At 46.2% G+C, this 11,647-nt stretch overlaps 1 long non-coding RNA gene across 1 annotated transcript; it reads right to left on the minus strand.

Moving 5' to 3' along the window:
- Nucleotides 1-8,343: 8,343 nt before the first annotated feature.
- On the minus strand, nucleotides 8,344-10,523 carry LOC129384056 (uncharacterized). Its single transcript, XR_011890010.1, has 2 exons — nucleotides 10,190-10,523; nucleotides 8,344-8,587 (listed from the first exon to the last, which is right to left on the minus strand). It is a non-coding gene; the product is annotated as an uncharacterized lncRNA (long non-coding RNA).
- Nucleotides 10,524-11,647: the final 1,124 nt, after the last annotated feature.

An 11,647-nucleotide genomic window follows, 5' to 3' on the forward strand; every position in this document is an offset into this window, starting at 1 on the left:
TAAAAAAAGAACGCCCTTCGTGCCTTGACTTCCTTATTCTTCGCCGACACTCCACACTCTCCTGGCAGTGTGTGTGTGTGAGAACTTTTATTGTAATGAGTTCCGGAGGCTCGACTGCTTAAGCCAAGGCAGGCCGCTCCCACGTTGGCACTGTCAGGGCAGGCATTTCAGCGACATCATGGGCCCTCTGGACTGCCCTTAGTTGGTCCTGAAACAATGGGCTTTGAATCCTCTTCTCCCACCGTGTCCATTCTTCAACGAGGTTGGGGAGGGTCGCGGGTAACCCCGCCAGCACATGTCCGATTCCAATGATGCCATTGCAGTCGTTGCAGTCCATCTTAATCTCCCTCTCTGGATATATTCTACCCGCCGCGGTTGCTCAGTGGCTATGGTGTTGGGCTGCTGAGCACGAGGTCGCGGGATCGAATCCCGGCCACGGCGGCCGCATTTCGATGGGGGCGAAATGCGAAAACACCCGTGTACTTAGATTTAGGTGCACGTTAAAGAACCCCAGGTGGTCGAAATTTCCGGAGTCCTCCACTACGGCGTGCCTCATAATCAGAAAGTGGTTTTGGCACGTAAAACCCCATATATTATTATTATTATTATTGGATATATTCTATTAATGGTGTACGGTGTGGGATATGTACCCGCTTGCAATAAGCGCAGTGAGACTGCCTGAGCCCTCTTCCGTTTTGAATGTGGCAATTTGAATGTGCCTGGCCGTGGCATCTGCAGCTGTTTTGCCGAACAATTGATACTTGAATTACGTGCCCGATGGTGGCATCGTACCCCAGCGCAGTAGCCCAGTGCATTGGCCACCGCTACATCACGATGGCACGTATACCTTCATCGTGCCAGCGCCAACTATAGCCCTTCGAGATGATCGCCATGTGCGTCACATGGCGTATACATTGTGTGTAGCAAGGTCGCGCGCGATCACACGAGTGCGCGCCAATTTTCCTTCTACGTCATTGGCTCAGGAATGGAATGGAAAAATTTATAGCACTTGATTAACCGCTTCTCGTGAGCTTCACGTGTTGTCGAAAATGCGCTTTGGAGCTGCATAAATATTGTAGGCTCGAATGTCCTGCCACCTCCCCCCCCCCACGCGCGCACTTATCAAAAATTGCTTTAGGTGAATGAGCCGACGAAGCAGGCGCTACTTCTGCAACGAAGTGCAATGTCTTGGTAAATAAAAAAATACCATTTTTTATTACTATTTAGGCAGCGTCGGAATTGCGGAATCGAAATCAAGCAGTAGTAAAAGCGCGTACGCGGAAAAGAAATGCAAGGACTATATTCGCGGACAACTTTCTGTGGCAGTGAAGCGAAAGCTACGGGGGCCGAGCTTGTGCACGTGTGCTAGCGCGCCACGTAGTCCGCTTGCGTTCACAGTGCTTTTTGTTTCTCGGACGAGGCGCTGAATCTAGGCAGCTTCCGCGTGCGAGAGTTTCGCGTTTGCTCAGACGCGAAAGGGAAAAGCCGCAAAGTAAGTAAACTTTACATTCAGTGGTGTCTTGCCGTACTTGACTGTTGCTAATAAGGTGTCTGCACCCGCCGTGGTTGCTCAGTGCTTACGGTGTTCGGCTGCTGAGCACGCGGCATTTAATAACGGCCACGGCGGCCGCATTTCGAATGGGACGGAATGCGAAAACGCCCGCGTGCTTAGATTTAGGTGCACGTTAAAGAACCGCAGGTGGTCAAAATTTCCGGAGTCCGCCAATACGGCGTGCCTCATGATCAGAAAGTGGTTTTGGCACTTAAAACCCCATAATTTTTTTAAGGTGTCTACGTTATCCCTTCCACAGCCTAAACTAACGCGCATTGAAACAGGGAAGTCTTTTCAGAAGCGCTTTCACTTGGACGCGCTTTGCCTCCGTAGCTTTCCCTTCATAGCGAGCGAAAGTTTGCCGCAAGTATGCTGTCACTTTCGAAATGCCCGCCCCCAAAACTTGATAAAAGTATGTGTTAATTTTGTTCCTTAACAAATATTCTCAAAATGCCACAACGAGTTCTTTTTTTTTATTTCTTCGCACATTTTTTGGGGGGGGAGTAAATTGGGGAAGAGATTTTCGAAATAAAATGAAAAAAGAAATTGTGCTAGCAGCAGGACAGTGGTAATATATAGATGCAATGCAAAGCATTGTGCAGAGCTCGCTATGCAACTTTGTGGTTCTGCAAAGCGTTGCCACTTGACGTAGCATGTTTGTTCAAAGTAGAGTTACTTTATATGCTACCGAAGGTAGCATAAACAATAACCCTAGTCCAGGGCAATCAAATGTGTGACGCGAGCGTGTGCGCGGCGACAGTAGCAAGGCGACGGCGGCGACGATGCCATGACGATTGATTGGTTGTACTCCGCCGAAGAAGCGTTGTAGCCTGTTTCATTACGCTGTGGGCCGATCAATAAAAGTAGCGCTGTGTGCAACCTGGGCCGATCCCGCAGGCTGCACGATGTCACATAGCAGAAGAAAGCGTCCACCAGCCATTGGGTTGGATTGGAGCATACATTATTTGCACCTGCAGTTGGGCGCTCGCGCGCCGCGACGAGGGCCTACGTCATCTACGAGGTCGCCGTTACTCGGCGCGGGTCTCCGCTCGCTGGGTCCACGCCTTTCGAGCGCCCCGTGGACCGGCTGGACGGGCCAGAGCTGTTCGTCTTGGTCGTAGCTCTTCGCGGCTGCCTCGAGCCCCGGCGGGATCGTTCTTGAACTTCCTTCGTCTGGATTTTTGATGCAGTCCCACAAGATGTGCGTATAATCTGCCGTCTCCCTCCTGCATACTCTGCACTTATCGGTCGGGCATGTCCCGGGGTACGTGCCATGCATCAGTCCCGGGCTCGGTAGCGATCCGGTCAGGAGCTGTCTCAGTAGGTCCGCTTCCGCTCGACTCAGTCTCGGGTGCGGGGGTGGGAGAGTCTTGTGAGCCAGGCGGTAGGCCTTCGTGATGTCGTTGTAGTCCGTCATGCGGTCCTTGTACAGCTGCCCAGTGTTAGGCCCGTTTTGTCGCTCGAAGCCGTTGATCGTCGCCGTCTCACAATAAATCGTTCTCAAGGTGTTTAGCCCTAAGACTGAACTGTTTTTGCTTATGTATTGAAATGGTGTGATTATATGTCTGATTTTATGTCTCCTGTTGCGGTTTTCGAGCCCGGTGCGAATCTGAAAGGGTGCTCATGTCTACGAACTCGGTGAATTGTCAAGCAGCGAGTTATGCATGGGGATCGAATATAACGGCTGCTGTGCGGAATTACAATTGCAGGGGCGCTTTCCATACGCTTATTGTTTTGGGCATGCGTGTGCATTTACTAATATGAGTTGGCGTTTCAGAGTTATGTTATATGAACAGCTAAATCACCCCTCCTATGGGGGTTACAAGCGTAATGTGTGCATCTTGCTACTGCACGGCAGGTCAAAATGTGTTTATCGCGTTAATATGGTTAGTAGAGAAATGCAGTGTCAAAATAAAACGTAGCTTTAATTCCGTGTTACCAGTCGTCTGTCGCTCACAAAACAAGGAGTTGGTCTAAGAAACTAATAACTGCGGTCTAACTGCAACTTTTGCATGCCTTCAAAAATGTAAAATGCTGGATTTCAAACTGCAGCAGTAGTCGAATCTGCCAAAAATAAACTCCGCCGCGCACCCCATAAATGAAAATAAGTTCATGCCTTTTAGTTAGCTTAAATGCAGGCCGCAGTGAACTTTCTTCTTCTTATTGAAATGTCGGTAAGATTACCAAAACAAGCCTTGTTGCCCTTTCTTATAGGCACATCCAGTCATATGCATTAAACTGGAGGACCATATTTTCATACCTGATGAGCATCATGTTCGCAGATATGATCGTCAAATTGTGGCTTGAGCAGTAGCAGAACCAGAGATGGTGCGGGGGGCACACTGGGCACATGCTTAGGATGTGTCACAAGTGGTGTTTGCGACACACGAGGCCAATGACAGGCCTATGACAATGACCGATATTCAGTTTATTAGCAGGAGTATGTTAACGTTGGTGCCGAACGAGGATGAACTGCCGGACATTTATTTTTTGTTTATATCTAAAAATTGAAGGTAGTTTAGCAGTTGACTGTTGTAGTCATTTAGATGTTTCGCATGCATTTCAGTAGGAAGACTAAAAGCTAAGACTTTCTTTTAGTACCATGACCTTGACTGTCTTGATGTTTTACATCATGTCCTCATGTTGACTTTTGCACACGATATTTTTCAGGCACCCGCTTTATATAACGTAAGAAGGCAGCTGCAAGGAGAAAAGGATGTCAAAAGAGCCAGCCCAGCGCAACTTCATGTAGTGCAGAGGAGCTCACGCCAAAGAATCAAAATACATTGCCGTGCAATTTGGACAAGAAAGCTAGAATGTGGGTATATTGGGTGTACCATTTGACTAAATGTCAACAAGATCAAAATACAGTATGTCACACCAAGATGAAAATTCTCACGTGCTCTAGGCAGTCATCTTAACATGGCATATTTATGCATTGTCTCTGATGGGAAAGTCAAAATCAAGTATGCTCTCTGGAGATAAACACACAGGAGCAAGTGTCATTGAAAGGTTCGAAATGTGTTCAAAAAGCTGATTAGTTGTGAGAAGTGACAGCTTTTTGTCTTGCCTCTCAAAAGATATATCCATGTGATAAATGAATAGTGGTACAATGCAATTGCATATTTGCTTAGTGGCATGATACATACTTGCAGTGAGCACTGTGACTGTGTTCACTATAAAAAGCAACAACTCATGCTTGGTTAGGTGCTTACATACATTAAACATTTAACAGCTTTGATAACTTGCATTTAATAGCACGTGAATGCAAGGGTGCAAATACAAACCGCCTTGATTCTGTATTTTAAATGCTAACATGAAGTAGACAGGTTTTCATGTCTTCCCATTTATCTATTTTTTACACCTAATTTTAGAAGTATGGCTTCCTTTTAGGTTCCAGAAAGGTGAAGCATTGGGGAAAAGAATGACATCTTTAAGAAGTCATTATCGTTTACATGCATGCTCACGAAATGAGTTCATTAGACCCGCTCGTGCCTCCCCAAGGGAAAGCAAGGAGCAATTAAGGCCCTTAACTGTGTACACTGTGGTGCACACCTTATGTCTTAGTAGCCGGAGAGTCACTCGGAATTGAAAATTATTTGAAAAAATGTAAAATGGTGGTTTCTCCAATCTGCTTGCCAACCAAGCATGCTAGGGGAGGTAGAGATGCGTACAATGCAAAGAATTGAGAGCATCTGAGTAGAACACTTGATCGTCAATTGGCGGGTGGGAACATATAGAGTTAAGCAAAAGCTCCTTATTTTCGCGGCTTCTGTAGACATAATTTTTGTGGGCTTAAGATATAGTGGACAGTGAGGCGATGTATTAACCTTCCTAGACACATGTGTACTTGTTTTGAGACGAAGATTCTTTGAAGTGCGATCATTTTTCTTACTTTAGCGCATTTTAACCTCTTCAGTAGGAAAAAAAGCTTTGGTTTCAGATACTTGTTTCATTTTGCAAGTATAAGCATAGTCGCATGCAAAATCGATGTGCACGGAAGGTGTATGTAAAACAGGATGATGCTATTCTCAATTTATCTTTTGCTTCTTTGTTTGTCTTTTTCGTGCACGTCCCTGCCTGTACTTGTCTTATGTTGCCTTTGATGCATAATATTCATCACATCTGAGTTTTGGTTCACATCTGAAGCCATGTTATTTTAGTTAGATTGCATATTCAACGAGTCAAAACAATTATGTAATTATGCAAGCTGCTCCTCAAAAGTATACCACCCTTACCGTAATGGGAATGAAAAGCTATCATATATGAAAAGGAATTTGATGTGCAAGATTTGAATGCCAATGCTTCTTGCAGTTTTATACTCATTTGCTACACACTAGATTATATGGTCAATTCAATTTTATTTATTTGTGAGAAAGTGTAACGGCCGAATCCTGACAGCACCAGGTAACTACTTTCACGAGGAGGCCAACCGAATAGGAAATATAATATGCGTCTGTACCGGTTTGAGACCGGGCAGGATATTGCTGCAGAACCACGACAAGACACACTTTCAAGCAATGGGGTGCAGCCCATAAATGACTAACTTCATGTGAAATATAAGCATAGCTAGCTAGGCCTGTGGCTTCACATGAGAATAAACAACACATTTCTAAATGCACTGCACTCTAAGTCAGGAACATCCATACGCTGTACAAGACATTACCAATTGAGCTGCTGTCTTAGAATATGGCACAAAAAAAAAAGTTTCTTGCACAATTTATCTGCATTACCAGCCCCATGCTTAGCAGCTCATCTCGTAACCTCTAACTTATAAGTGCACGCGTTTTATGCCAGAAATGTGTTTGCTGGCCTACTAGTAATGTGGCGAATATTTCTCTTCGGTCATAGTGTCATAACTTTGTGACTTTACACACGTTTGTTATATGTTTAAGTTTCCATTGTATGCTTTATTTTAGAAAAAAAAAGAAGCCAATTCAAATTAAAGGATATTTGTACTCTGTAATACTGATGAAACTTTAGAGAATACGTATACTTATGTTTTATTAGAATTTCTGTTCTAAAGTTCATGCGAATCATTGTAATCTGATTTTATGTGTTTGTCAGTATGTTTTTGATATTATTATTCAGTTTGTCTTGTGACTGATCAATAAAGACTCTGACCTTTTAAGAGAGAAAATATTTCATTTGAGTAAGTCGGCGACTACGTATTACATACCATTCACCAAGCATAAGTGCAGGAGCTGTTCATGAAGGAATCAAATATTCCCCACATGTAAGTATTGCGAATCCCTACAGAGGTTCCGGGAGAGGCATAACATTTTTTTCCCACCCACTTTCATTTCTATTTATGTATCGTTTCTCCAATTTAATTAGGAACTACAAGTAATTTTCCCTATGCTGTCCATGGTGTCATTGTTTGTTGGCTTCTTATGAATAATGAAAATTGGACCCCTCGATTTCTTTTCCTCTCTTTCAATACATAGCAAGGGGCTCGAATCTGGCGGCGGCAGCTTGTTCCTTGCCTTGGGCGTCTGCGGCACTCACGGCAAAGGCTGAACGCTCTTGTATTTTGTCGCACACGCATAAATCAGAAGAACCAAAAATGAGGCTTTCTTCTGTCTCCCCTACGGGGCATGTGGACTTTTCAGTGGGGTCTGCCCTGAGCTTCGCTTCCTAGCGAATCGGGTCACCCTGGGCCACAATTACTTCAGGTTGCGAGTGCCACTCTTAGCACCCGCTGCCTCCCGAGGTCACCGCCGCGCGTTCTACACACGGTCAAGACTTTGGTGACTGTACCGATCGTCGAACGGGGTTTTTATCTTTTCTGATGCTGCGTTTATCGTACAAAGAAGAAGTACGATTGCGAAATTGAAGCCGGATCGTTATGGCATATTGAGGATTCATCTTAGGATGAATTATGAACATACTATTACTTTTCGATGTGTTTGACTCTAAATTCTGTTACGCAATTCACCGGTGTTCCACCCATAGCTTTGTCAGGCAGCGAGTGAGTCTTTCGGAGAAAATAAGTAGAACACGGATGCACTTATCCACAATTTTGCGGACGGATTTATCACAATTGGTAAGAGTATCTGTATCTCTACTCGATCGGCGCGCCTTGAGCAGATTGTTGGTTTCCAGTTCGCAATTGTATTGTGTTCTCTGAACGCAATCACTAGAACGTTAGTAACCGATTTCTGTATCAGTACTCAGGTAAACACTGATCGGTGCGTAATCCTCTGACTTCTGGCGGCATCGATAATATGTGATTGAAAAGAAGAAAATAGGAATGTTGCTTTACCGCTAACGCACAATTTTTAAGAAGTACTTGAACTATTGGCAAAACATTTCGCTCAAATTAAACTGTGTGGTTTAACGCCCCCGCAAGACGTCGTAGCGGAGCACTCCGAACTATTTCGTATGCCCAGGCTTCTAATAAAGTGCGGGCAAAGCACGGCACACGGACGCGCTGTGGGTTTTCGGCCCTCTCTTTTTTTTTTTCATTTCGCCTCTATCTAAATACACTCGGGAATCGAACCGACTGGATTGTACTCGGCAGCAGGACGTCATAGCCACTGAACCATACCGTGAGGCGGGTCACAAACAAGTTGTAGGTTGAAACACGATAAGTTTAATAAATATTCACGCGACTAACCGCTCCACAGAACAAAAAGGCGAGGGGGGGAGGGCACCACAGACAATTTTGGAGGAGTACAATCCCGTCCAACGTTCGAAGCAACGTCCTTATTGCTACTGGGGAACAGCAACCACTTGCGCCACCGCAGTTTGGCCGTCCAAGAGCTCCACCCGAAATTAACTCCACGGAGTTCCTTCGTACAATAAAGTTTATTCTCCATCTCGCAGCTCGCTCTGCGGACTCGCAGCGTTTTCTCGCCACAGGCCTGGAGCCTCGCTGTCGTACTCCTCCGCGGTGCCGCTTGGCATGAGCAAGCGTGGTGTTCCTTGACTCGTCCTGTTGGCGACGCAGGCGCATGCCACCGTAAACGTCTCGTTCCTGAACCACGCTGGTCCGGCGCCCTCTACGTAAACCACCTGAAGACTCTCCCGTATCTGAAAAACACGTGCAGTCAAGAAACGTGTGATAGCGATGACGATAACAGCGAAACAACGGGTTTTTAGTTTTGTTTTCTTAATTTGAAACAATTCGAACGACACTAGCGCGATTTCAGCAACACTAACATCGGCAATTATTTACACGTTTCCGTAATTTTTAAGCATTGCTTATGGATAGGTAAAGCAGTGTCTACAGACTCGACCAACAGCCTTGTGGTAGGCTGCTCGAGTTTAGCACGACACTACTTAAGCGCGTTCAAATGGCTTCCGCTGCAGCTCCGGCCGTCGAATACCCGACCAGGCAGTAATTCGATCAACGAACCATGCGAGCCAATCAGTGAACGCACTTGCTGAACATGGCACAGCAACTTTCTTTCCTCATCTTTCAGCGAACACAGACCATATCTGCTGAGTCATCCTCTCATAGCAAAACAACCAGGCAGTATATTGAAATGCTCATAATAGCTGAAGATTGGCAAGAATGCTTCTGTAAATTAATCTTTCACAATAACGTAAACGATCAATAATTAAGTATGCGCCACGGCGGTCACCGTTTGGATGAAGATGCATCAGGTGTAAAAGGAGTTTTTCGCAGCCCTGCACTTGCAGCTCCGAATAATACTCCTGCGGTGCTAGACAGACTTGCCTATCCACCGTTCGCCTAATCAAGAACTTCCCTTTAATTTCCAGCCTGAAATAGTAATGTAAGATAACAATAATTTATTTCTATCAAGATAAAGTTGATGGACGGGCAGAGAATAAAAGCGACCACCCACTGTATCATTTTGCCATGCTCAGTACATCAGGCGCAGGGCCACGGGCAACAGAACTAACATGATGGAGCACAGTAGTTCATGCGTGGCGAAAAACGAACCTATTCACACAAGATGATTTCAATTTACGCGTGCCAGCCGCCTCCTGCATCCCCCCAGATGTTTACTGCTACCTGCGAAAGATCGCCGCAGTGAAGCGGGCAACGCGGGCGCACAAGGCACGCGCAATCGGAGCAACGTGTCATCAGCGCGGTTCGCGAGGGAAGAAGAAGAGTTGCCGAACGGTTGCGGAAAAGACTGTGGACGTTGTAGCGATGTTCTCGCTTCGCTGTTTGTCGGGCACGAGTTCGCCCAACCTAAAGTGATTAAAGTGCCGTCACTCAACTGTGCGTTACAATTCTGGTGCAGGTGCGGGGTATGATATCGATATATACAAGACAGCGAAAAGGAGAGACAAAGTAGAAAATACAAGTGAAATATTATTTACCAGCATTACTTGTGAAACAGCGGCATTGCAAAAGCAGAAAAATACATCAGCGGGCATGTATTGGTGGATACGAGTTGTAGCGACGGGTTTTAGAACTTCGAAAATTGTGTGAGAAAGTATCAAAGGTGCGAAACCCCAGCACATGCGAAATTAATGCCTGCAAGAAACTTTATTCAGTTGCGACGGCAACTGATAACAGATTCTTCGTGTGTAATGAAGCTGTCGGATACTGTTTACGACGGTAAGGGTGCTTTGACATACATTGGCACAAGGAAACTATTCCTGAAATAGTGAACAAATGCCCCATGCGGAACATTAACGCGTGTCAAAGACGCCTACCTCTTGACAGCGAAAATCGCCGAACATACTGCATTGACTGCCGGGACAGTTGCACATCACCGTCGGCACTACAGCCGGAATCCGACCGGCCTGCGTGTTCGTACTGCGTCTGAAAGGGCAGGACGCCCGGTCTTCGAGCCGGAACGACCGTGGATCCGGAGCGCACCTTTGTAGCCTTCGCCTGGCAAACGAGGACCCGCTAAACATCGCGTCCGTGCCACCACACAAAGCCAGGAGAAGGACAGTCACAGACGCAGCCGAAGCCGTGGTCGCGGACAACATCGCGGGGGTCCACTGGTGCCTTTGTACTAGCCACTGCCGACGATATTGCCCGGCTGTCGTCCCGCTGTAGCGAACGGGTATATATATATATAACGCGTCGTCCCCGAAGCGGTGCTCGAAGGAAAGGGAGAGAGCCATTATGAGAGGAAGTCGCAACGATACACCGAGACGATAAGGAGGCGTTCATCCAGCGTTTTGAAGGTGTCAGGTTCGACAGGCACGAGGAGACGGATTCTTTCGAAGGCACGCTAAAGGTCACTTGTCTGGCAGATAAACGAAGATATTAGGTCATTGCTGCGACTTAGGCGGTCTGACGGTTGGGAAAATGTCTGCTGAGACGGTGATAAGGCGATCTCCCAAGTCTGTGCATCTCGAGCCGCAAAGCAGGTCAGGCGCTCTAGTTTCGCTGCAAACCATACATTCTCTCTTGCTAAAGGGACGCAAAGCTGTGTCAATGAAGGCGAAGCTACGTTCAACGCCGGTCACATGATATGCTGCGGCATCAAGTTCATTACAGACGATTTTTGCAAAAGGGGATCGCAGAAGCGTTGCGGAAAAAGGAGACGTGGACAGGAAAGACGTTTGCTCGCGACTAAGTATATATTCAGAGACAAACCACCAGGTGAGTTATTGCGCACGCGCTGTCATCGAGAATTGTACAAAAAAAACACATTTTTTATTATATGTATATATATATATGTATATAAAATTTGCCTAACAACGGGGCATGCATCACTACTTCAATAATGACAGCGGTAGTCTAGGTGGTAGCAACAACGGCACGTGGAAGTGGCCTGACAGAAGTGATCCCAAAAAAATAACCCTAGGGGGGGGGGGGGGAGGAGTGACAAAGGAGGCGGTGTACAAACTTCAGCCAAGGGCAAGGAACGGAAATTCCTTATCCTTCAGATACACTGACGGGGCACTAATGCAAAGGTTAGCATGAGCGCGAATCTGGCCTGCGTCGAGAATTTCCCTTTCGAGTCTGCCTTTGGATCTGCATTTAATCTCGGTTTCATCGAAAATTGGCTTACAGCCACAATCTTTGCAGTGCGCAGCAAGGTGCGTGGAGTCGTTCAGGGCCTTTAAGAATGAAGAACGTTCTCTTAGCCTGTCATTTAGACAGCGCCCCGTCTGCCCAATGTAACTATCCCCCAGTTTTGCGGTATCTTATGT

Source organism: Dermacentor andersoni, chromosome 9 (assembly GCF_023375885.2).
Source record: "Dermacentor andersoni chromosome 9, qqDerAnde1_hic_scaffold, whole genome shotgun sequence".
Classification (NCBI taxonomy): Eukaryota; Metazoa; Arthropoda; class Arachnida; order Ixodida; family Ixodidae; genus Dermacentor; species Dermacentor andersoni.